Source organism: Nanorana parkeri, unplaced genomic scaffold (genome assembly GCF_000935625.1).
Source record: "Nanorana parkeri isolate BGI_ZX_2015 unplaced genomic scaffold, ASM93562v1 scaffold82, whole genome shotgun sequence".
Lineage (NCBI taxonomy): Eukaryota > Metazoa > Chordata > Amphibia > Anura > Dicroglossidae > Nanorana > Nanorana parkeri.
Window position 1 is genome coordinate 1,058,360 of NW_017306350.1, and position 10,920 is coordinate 1,069,279.

The window sequence follows — 10,920 nt, forward strand, 5'->3', positions numbered from 1 at the left end:
CAGTATTTCAATGTGAAATCCAGACAACAGAAAGCAATCAATAACTGCAGGCTACATATTTTTCTCAGCACAGGATTCATTTAACTGGTTTGTGACCACAATGGGAGGAATTTATGAATGAGTTTGCGACAATTTTTCGGCCACAAACAACAAAATGTTGTGCTAACTAACCGCAAAGTTTTATCTCTTCTGCACCGTTTTGAAGTGTTTTTTGCTCACTGCATGTTTTGCAACGTTTCAGATAATTTTTCAACTGCGCAGTAATTGCGTCCAGCATTTGCGACAAGCCCTCCAACTTGTCGCATATTTTAGAAGCCCTTCCGAGAGCTTTTTAAAGTATCACAAAAAATTACTTCATACTTCATACCCTCAAGTCAGCTGAGCACTTCAGGAGATTCTCTGCAAGACTGCGGCAATATAGAGATAGTTTAGAGACTAGGACAATTTTGTGACGGTTCTCCTTATGAAGGCATTTAATAATTGCAACATAAACTAAGATAATAAATCTGACGCTGTATGTACTAGAAATCTGAATACAACAGTTTAAAACACGCTGATAATGCAACCAAATTGATAAATTCCCTCCAATGTGTATGTTACCGTTCCTTAACATGATAATGTTAATCTGAATTCCGGTTTACAGTTTAGAGCAGGGGTGCCCACAATTTTTTGTGTTGAGATCTACTTTTCAAATGACGAGCTGCATGAGATCTACCAACGAAAAAAAAACATCCCTCGCTCTCTCTCTCCTGGCTGTCTCTCCTCGCTTTCCTGGCCGTCATTCCTAATTTTTCTCTCCTGGCTGTCTCTCTTGGCTGTCTCTCCCCGGGCTGTCTATCCTCTCTCTCTCTCTCCTGGCTGTCTCTCCTCTCTCTCTTTCCTGGCTGTCTCTCCTCGCTCTCTTGTCTGTCTCTCCCCGCTCTCTCCTGGCCCTCCTTGCTGTATTTTGCAAACAGTGCAGTGCAACAGGCTGTGTAAACTAATATTCTTTGATGTAATTCATAGCACTTCAACCACCAGTATCCACCAGAAAGGTGTCAGTGAGCTTGCCTCAGCAGACGCAGGCTAATAGGTAATCATGTGCGCACAGCTAAATAAATATACCAAAATGGAATAAAGGGGCCGCCATTCTCACCCTTCGTGATCTACCAGAATCAGCTTTGAGAGCTACTGGTAGATCACGATCTACCTAATGGGCACCCCTGGTTTAGAGTGCACAGATCTTCTCACTCCTAATACTGAAACTGTTCTGTCAGTCCCGGTTCACACCTGCGCGTCACGGGAACATGAGTCCCGTTTGCCCGAGTTCATGCACATTTGTGTGCCGTGTTTGCCCGCTTCCCCATTGATTTCAATGGGTACAAAAAGCTCATGTATTATTTTGCACTACGCCCATTTGGAGCTTTTTTTTGTGCACGTTTTCAAACGAAGAGTGAAAACACACGTCCTGCTGTCCGTGTTTGGGGGTGCCATTATGAATAGATGGCACTGCCAGCAAGTTGAGTGTGTGTCGTACGTGCACACAAACATGCGCATTGGTGAGCGTTTGTGGAACGTGCAGGTGTGATTAAGGCCTCACTGAGAGCTATTGGTCTCTGCTAACCAATGGGAACCAGTCAGTGTGGTTCTCCATAGATTTGACCAGCATATCAACTGTGAGAAACCAATATCACTCCAGGTGTAATTTTATCACTTTGCATTTTTTTTTTTAAAGAAAACAGTTTAGTATTAAGAAAAACATTCTATGAGAGGAATTTATGAAGAATGGAGCAACTATAGTACCCAACCAGCTTCTGGCTTTCATTTTTAAAGCTTAACTGAACGAACTGGAGAGCGAAGCTGATTAGTTGGTATCCACAACTGCTCCAGGTTCTGTCTTCTCCAGTTTTGATAAATTCCCTGTGTGTGTGTGTGAACAAAAATGGTTAAACACAAACCTGCTAGCTTTTGTAACTTCAGATTGTTTGCGCTGTCTGCATTGTATTTCGTACATGCTGCATTGTACCAAGATACTTTGTCCTTCATAAACAGAAATTATATTTGGATATGGCCATTATTCTATTTTCCATGGATGGTCATTATTATACACTTTTAATTAAACAAGTTAAATAAAGGAAATGCCAAGATGAAGATTGGAGCTATACAACATGTAGGTTTACCCTTGAGTCCGTTTAAATGCCATGCTTTGATAATTGAAATAAAGACATCATTTGTGCAGTGGCTGACACATCATTAAACTGTCAATCCAGTTTGACTTAGCATCTGCAAACACGTATTCTAGCATGTTACCTTTATTTTGCATTGTGCAGCTGGACATGGACCTTAATTTTTATCTTGTGCTGAACAAACTATTTGTATGCAATCATTAAAGCGTTCTTGTATACTGTTTTTTATTTTCCTGTGTCATGATGGGTAATACGCAGTCACCATGTTAATCCTTTGCCTGCCCCAGCTGGCTCTTAACTGCTATTATCTTGGCTGTTGTCCCCTGTGATAGCTCAATGAGCAATGCTGGAAGATTACTTTTGACGAGGATGCATTTTGAGAAACGTTACATAATGCATGATTTTTTTATCATTATATAGTAAGCAGTAAAAGTGTTCCTCTCCCATCTGACCCGAATACCACTGAGATTATATTGTAATGAATATAGTATTTTGTTTAAATAAAAAAGGTAATGGAACATATAATGGAGAGTGGAAAAGGGGATGATGGAGGGAGGACTATGAAAGGTGATAATGAGATTCCCATGTTACAAGTAAACCTTGGTTATTACAGTACTATTTGTAACTACGCAGAAGATATGGTTATTACAAGAGTGAATGCAACAATGGAATAAAGTGTTTCCTCGCCAATTGTCAGAAGTATGCCAACCAAAATAGGAGAGTTTGAAGTTTTGGTGCATGAGCAGCACTATGATATAATTGGTATTGATGTATCTTGGCTTTGTTCTTCACGTGATAGGGCTGTTGGGTGATTTTAACTACCCTGAAATTGAATGATTTAATGGCACTGCTTGAACAGTAAAAAATTTATAAAATTATTACAAGACCGTTTTATGGTACAGTTTATAGATGTCACAACTAGAATTGGTGCTTTGCTGAATGTGTTAATCTGAAACAATGCGGAGCTTATTACAAAAGTTTGTATAAAAAAGAATCGGTAGCAGTGACCATAATATGATTTTATTTCATTTTAAGTTGTAAGCAGTGAACACAATTGGAAATATAAAATTATTTTATTTTATGAGAGCATATTTTCCAATGCTGAGGGCTTCCCTCCAATACTTAGACTGGGAACAAATATTGTCATCAGAGGACACAGAACAGAAATGGGAATGTTTCAAATCGATTGTCTGCAAACACACTGCAAAATATACTCACCGGCCACTTTATTAGGTACACCTGTTCAACTGCTTGGTAACACAAATTGCTAATCAGCCAATCACATGGTAGCAACCCAATGCATTTAGACATCTAGACGTGGTGAAGACGACTTGCTGAAATTCAAACCGAGCATCAGAATGGGGAAGAAAGGTGATTTAAGTGACTTTAAAGGTTGCATGGTTGTTGGTGTCAGACAGCAAAAAATGCAAAAAGGAAATCAAGATCACAAAGATTTTAAACAGATGACAAGTTGCAAAAGAGAGTAAGATAAACCCCTCCAAAATTATTTTTATATAATAGTAAAAAGACCAGGTTTGATCATGTAGGCCCTTTGCAAGACAACTTGGTAGAAGGGGACAAAGAGAAGGCAAATCTATTAAATACATTCTTCAGCTATGTGTGTTCAAAGGAAAATGGTGATGCTCAAGCCCATAACAGGGACGGTGGTGCCACAGCCACCAAAAAACCACAATAGCTTAAAATAGGTATGGTTCAGAAACTGACAAAATAAAGATGAATCAAGCACCTAGACTAGAAGGCTTACACCCACGCTTCCTCAAAAAGTTGAGCTCTGTTTTTGCAAAGCCATTGTTTCTAATTTTTAGAGACTCTTAATGATTGGCTTGGTATCTAGAGCCTGATGCTAGGCCAATGTGATTTATGTGATTTAACAAGGAATCATAATCTTTACTAAGTAACTTCAGTCATGCAAGCTTACTTCTAAAGTCAGGAGAATACTTCAGAGTTTGATAAAAGACCACAAAGATGGATTTTTGCTAGAGAACAGCATGGATTTACAGAAGACTGAAGTTGCCAAACAAGTCTACTTCTTTTTAGGGCTGTGCAAATTAACGATTAATTTCTCGCTTAATCGTAAATTTTTTTGATTAAAAATTTTGATCGATTACATTTTTTAAAAATCTTTCTGCATGAGCGCCAGCTAAGGCATTGGCCTATACACATTCAGCACAGCAATGAAGTAATAAAATGAACTAGGATCACACTAATCCAGCACGTTATTATTCTGAGTTGCCCCACTCAAGCGGCGGCCATATTGAGTGGGGCACGTGAGATTAATAACGTGCTGGATTAGTGTGATCCTAGTTAATTTTTTTACTTAATTGCTGTGCTGTATGTGTATAGGCCAATGTAGTTGGATCTGTATGTGAGTTATAATTAATCGAAATTAATCGATGAAAAAACATGTCAATTAATCGAACACAAAAATTTTAATCAGTAACAGCCCTACTTATTTTTATATGAGGAAGTAAGCAAAAACCTAGACAACGCAGTGACTGCAGAGATAGTATATTTTTAAAGGTTTATTTACTAAAGAGTGAAGAGTTTGGAGAAGGCAGGAGAAATGTGCAATCTAGGACAAAATAGCGGATTTCGAAAATTTTTCCAATTCGGCTCACTTTCCATTTCAGGTATGTTGTCCTAGATTGTTTGTCTCCTGCCTTCTCCAAACTCTTCACCTTCACTCTTTCAGTTAATAACCCTGTTGAACTTTGCAAAAAAGTTTGACACAGTTCCTCACAAATGGCCAATGTATAAGTTGAGATCTATAGACTTACAAAATTTGGTCTGTCGATGGATAGAAAATTATCCAATTTTCCATAATTAAACACTGCATTTAGACAGTAGTGAATAATGATTCAAACTCGGAATGGTCCAAGGTTGTTAATGGTGCACCTCAAGGTTCAGTGTTGGGTCCCTTACTTTTTAACCTATTCATAAATTGTAGGGATGCACCGATACAGGTTTTTCAGTATCAAGTACGAGTACCGATATTTATATTTCGGTACTCGCCAATACAGAGTACCGGTACTTCCGCTAGCATGAAGTTGGCTTCCCGGGCAATCAGGAAGCCGGACGGCGGAATGTAGTGTGAATGTGATGTTAAGTATATGTGGTTCTCTGTGTCACCCTTGTTCAGTATATTGTCAGTAGGTAGGTGACTAGCAAGTTAAAGCCCAACTGTATGATAAATTTCAACCCCCACCCACTGTCTCTAATCACTGGATTAAAAAAACCCTATCTAAAATTCCTTTTCTACTTACCTTAATCTGTGGTCACATGACGCTACAGCGACAAGTCTTCACCTCTTTTGGTTACATCCTGCTTGGGTCCTTCTTTGAGTGTCCATGTCAGCATGATGTGGACACTTGCTATAGGATGTCAATTGGCCAGGGTCCTCTGAGGATCCAGAAGACCATCGTCAGTGGAAGGGAGGGAAGGGGACTTGGCAGTCTCAGACGCCATCGCACTGCCGGATTTGCAGTCCCTTCCATCAGTAAACAGCTGCAGTGAGGGACCTAGAGTATATCTTACTTTACAAGGTAAGGGGAATTATACGGCTTGTAGCACGGCTTAGAAGCAGATGTATAGGAGGGAATCATTTTTGAGTACAGTTGGGCTTTAAATGTAAGTTAGTTTGGAGATGTAATGTCTTGCCCCCAACATTGGCTTACTTCTGGGAGAGCTTCCAACAAAAGACCACAAAGCATAACATTGATTTAATTTGCCCTTTTAAGATCTTTTCCTCCCTGGAGAAAGACAGATTAGCTTGGTGCCATAGATCCAAAATGGACAAATAATGTAATTAGTATTTGTCCTCCAGTCTCCACTATACAAACGGAGTAATTGAAATGGACATGAGTTCGTATTAGAAGATTAATCAACATGTCTCAGTATTTCCAGCTGCATATCGACAAAGCTGAAGCTCTGCATGTTTAGTATTGTCAATATTTTGATTTGATCATTTAAAGGTGGTATAGGTCCATCTGAACGTATGTCCCAAGTGGCCAGAGAGTGACGTGTCATCGTCATCAAGAGAATATCTTAATGAACTTCATATATATCTTAATGAACTTCAGTGCTTGCGTAGTTTTGTAGCATTATGGGAATTAAGCTTTAGCATCTCCTCTGTGCATTGAAATTGTAACAGTATTATTGTGTTCTCTAATTTGTGTTATAGGTTTTCTGAATTCACATACAATGTAGAAAACAGACTACAAGGGCTCGTTCACTCTGTCAGTTACCTCCATACGCTGCCAAGAATGAGCAAACGTCTCTGTGGAGCGCCATGGGAGGGTTGCGATTTAGCTGCGGCCACTCAGCCTCTACAAGTCGGTGAGAGACTGACAGGAGCTGCTTTTGTTCCCATGTAACTACACATTGAGCAATGATTACATGCGGCTAGGGATTGATTAGCTGCCTTGGATGCAGAAAGTTTGTGTCCAAGGCTGCTCATCTGTCCCTGGCCCTATGTAACTGCATGATGTGGCTTAGCGGCCGCAGCTGATTGCAAATACATCTGATTCCCGCTTGAGATTAACACTCAGCCTACAGGGGTAAACAGAGGAATTTCTTCCCTTTTTAGATATTTGGAAAATGAGGCCCAAAGTATCTTTTTATGACATGTTTGCTATTAGAAGTATACTTTCTATTTTGTAAATAAAGGGAATAAATACATTGTCAGAAGCTCTAACCCTTCCTCATGCTGCTAAAAATTTATTTTTGTCTCCATCTTGAAATACTTATTATATTCCAATCGCACTGAAAGGGCCTGAAGTTAAGAGCTGCTATAGCAACTGCTATAGCAACTGCTGGCTGGTTACTTGGTAAGAAATATAGAGGAAGTATGTCGCTAGCACACTAAGGGTCTTTTTCATAGTCCCAAGTTTCTATTGAAGAGATCAGAGCACAGTGCAATGTTTTAGGTCGACACATTCAGTTGTGTGATACCTCACAAACAGGTCCATACCATCTAAGAGATTCCCCATCAAACCTGTCCTGATAGAAAATGGTGGGAAATCTCCCTAGCAGGGATGTAGACAGCAATAGAAACCTGATAGAAGCTTTAACCCTTTCCTGTTTTATCCAAAGCAAAGTAAAAGGTTTTAGCAGAAGTTGGGCTTGCTATCAGATTGTTTCAGTCATGGGTGTTAACCACTTGCTGTCCGGAGCAATTTCTTACTATTTGCACACACATGATGATAAAATCTGAATTTTTGGCTAGAAAACAGCTTCAAACCCCCAAACAATTATATATTTTCTGAAAACGGAGGCCCTGAGAATGAAAAAATTCAATTTTATATGTATCACGGTATTTGTGCAAATGTTTATCAAACCAGTATTTTTTAGGATTAAATACACTAAAATGAAATTTAGTGCACAGAAACAGAATATAATACCCAATTTTTAGTAAAATATAAAAGATGCGGTCACATCGGGTAAATAGATTTCAAACATGTCAAGCCTTAAAATTGTGTTCGATTGTGAAGCTGCAAAAAACTTCAATACCCCAAATTACCGATAGGGGACACTTTAAAAGCTTTTACCGCTCATCAGTTTAGTGCTAACAGTGATTAATGGCTTTGGAATTATTCCTCTCACACCGACGTTCCTGGCGATATGCAACATGTGTAGTGCAATTTTCGTTTTTGCACGTTGCCTTGTATAAGCGTGCATGTGTGGGGCGGGGGGACTTTAAAAAAAATTTTTGGCATTTTTTTAAAATGTTACTTTCATTTTTTAAATATTTTAAACACTTTTGTTTTTACAGTAACTTTATTGCTGTTACATAGGGGGCTAGCAATCCCCCTGTGTAAAATCAGATGGGGAGTGACAGGTCATCTTTATGGAGACATCAGGGGTCTTTCAAATTATTTTCCAGAAAATTACTAAATCAATATTTGGAGCAATTTAGGCATGCAGTAATGCATTAAGGATGATGGTGCAAGGCAGTCACAATCATGGTTTTTGTGCCAAAAAAAGCTCTGAAACAGTCATTTATGTGAACTGCAATGCACCAGAATCAGATGTGCTGTGCGAGACTTCGCATTTCTCTACAACTGCCAGTCATAGGTTTTCAGGCCCAGTTCTCATGCTTTAGTTCATACAAACTACAATAATAGGTGTCTATGTAAAGCATAAAGAGCGCTGTTTTGCTTTAATGTAAACCATGACTTCCTCATGGATATTGACTTTGTAGAGAGGAAGCTTGTCCTACTTCCCACATCAGTGACATTGATAAATGAATAACCTGCTCTGCTAGTGGCTGAATATACTACAGATTGCTTCATGACTAGATTATAATTTTGTACTCATTATTTCTGTTTGGAAGTGGGAGAGGATTAAGCCCTCGTTCACACCTGAACGTTTTGTAGCGCGTTCTACGCTCGACGAACGCTCTACAAAACGCTCATAAATCTAAATCCCATTGTATTCAATAGTCTCGTTCCCACCTTGGGTTATTTCCGCCCGTCCCTAACGCGCTACAAAACGGCCCATGCCTGAAAAGGTACAGGTACTACTTTGGGCCGTTTTGTTGCACGTTTCCATTGGGATACAGCCAAGTAGCCTTCGGAAACGCGCAACTTTTTTTACCGCGAATCGCGGTAAAAAAACGCGCGCCGGTCGTGCATATGCAATACGCCTAGGTGTGAACGAGACCTAAGCATCATCAGAATGGTCAGAGGAGTATGTTGGGAAATACTGTGTGTGATGCTTATGGCTGGGAATTAGAAAAGGGCTTCAGCTGACAAAGTTGGTGCCTTGATGAGGTCAATGGAATGAAAACTAGCAGGAATTATAGCTCAACTGTCTATGATCTTGACGGACTGTTCCTCTTTTGGAACCAAATTCCTTTGTCCTTCTTTCTTCCTTGATTGTCCTTCTTTTTGGTCTGATATATAGACCTCTATAAAAAATGTACTGAAAGTAGTGTAATATATTAAAGTCTTCATCCATTCTCTAAATTATTGCATTTGCTATTTTTGGAAAGCCATTTTAAAGGCTGTAAAAGAGGAAAAAAGCACTCAAGGGTTCAGCCAATCATTTTTGCATGTTAATTCTTCATGGTATGTGTAACTGGGGGCTAGGCAGAGGTATGTCCTTTGCCTCTCTTTCCCATCTCCCAAAGTTGGGTGGTTTAAGGAATGCAAGTGCTAGTAGTAGTATCAGTTGCCAATTTCCAAGGATCCTGTTTAGTGTGTGCTTATCTTTCTGAATATTTTGGTTTTTCTAAAAAGGTACCTATCATGGAAGAAAAGGGTATAGCCAGGAAAAGCATTTTATTTTGCCGCTTTTGTGTTCCAAGAAAATTTGCAGTAAAGCAGAATTTGTAAATGTGTATTGAAACAAAATTAAACTCAACAGAGGCACTTTCCCTCATATGCAAATACAGTAGCTACCTTCCAAATCCTGCAAAACCTTGGCATTACTGAGATATCACTGTTTACTTTTATGCACTTACGTATGCCCAGATTATCACTAAATCACAGCACACTAAATTCATAAACAGATCAGAGCCAGCTGAACAACATGTAAACATAGCTTTGCATATATCTTAAATTGGCAGTGGTAAAAGGGTTAAAGACTCCACTATACACCAGTCTGTGTGGTTGCTCACACTGATAACCTCATATGTGAGCAATTGTCTGCTGAGATCTGAGATTCCTTTGCCCAATATTTTCCAGTTAGTAATTTTGCAATCATTTATATGATGAAAAAGCCCAGTTTTTATGCAAATGTGACTAATCTTTTTTGGATTCGGAAAAAAGAAATGTTACACCCATGGCCAGCCTATGTTTCATGCAAGTATTAAAATCTGTTTTAAACTAACCTGTAATGCTTGCTTTGTCCACCTAAGCTTCATATGTCTCTGGCTTTTAAGCAAATGTGCAGAGGCTATGGACATTCAATTTCCATATAGTTTTTGTTACTGTTCATTTTTTTTAGAAAGCAGCCACAGAGGGGAGAAAAGCCTGCCAGGTTGCTTAAGAGAGGAACCCTCGCTCTCTGTGTAGGAGCAGCGGTCTCCTTGTAGAGTTCGGACACACCCTTGCTTAGTCAGTTCAAGTTATCCAATCAGCATGGATAACTTGAACTGACTTTACATCCTTTCTGATTTTACAACTATAGGTCTGACTCAAAGGGGGCATGTTGTACATCTGCGAGAGGCTACTGTTTCCACATAGAGAGGAAGGGTCCTTCTCTACAGCATGCTGACAGGTGATGGGCTTTTCTATTCAGGCTCTTTGTTTTCTTGAAAAAACAAACCATAAGACTTTGCAGGTTTATCAAATTGAAATGTTTTCAATGTAGTAAGCTGATTTAAAATCACAGTCCAGTTGGGCTTTGTACTCCAGGTATGAATAATTTTTTTTTAAATAGTTCTGTTTCTGCTGTTAATAACAACGTTTTCAAAGCACTTATTATCTTCTTCATGTTCCTGCCCCCTCCCCCCCCCTCCTCTTCCTGTGATCATCAATCCATGTTAATTGTCTCCAAGCATCATTTAACATACTTCCTCTGAGCCCAGAACCCTCATGGACACACAGTCTGAGGGTGCAGCATCTTGCAGCCAGGGCTTATAGTAGAATGCTGCAGAGAACGGTGCTCACATGTCGCAAATGAACATTGTTCTATGCAGCAGTGAGGCCTTCCCTTTACTAGTCACTCATGTGACTGGCTGAATATAATGTATGGGAGCTGCCATTTTTTTGATGTTTGGGGGGGGGGGGGG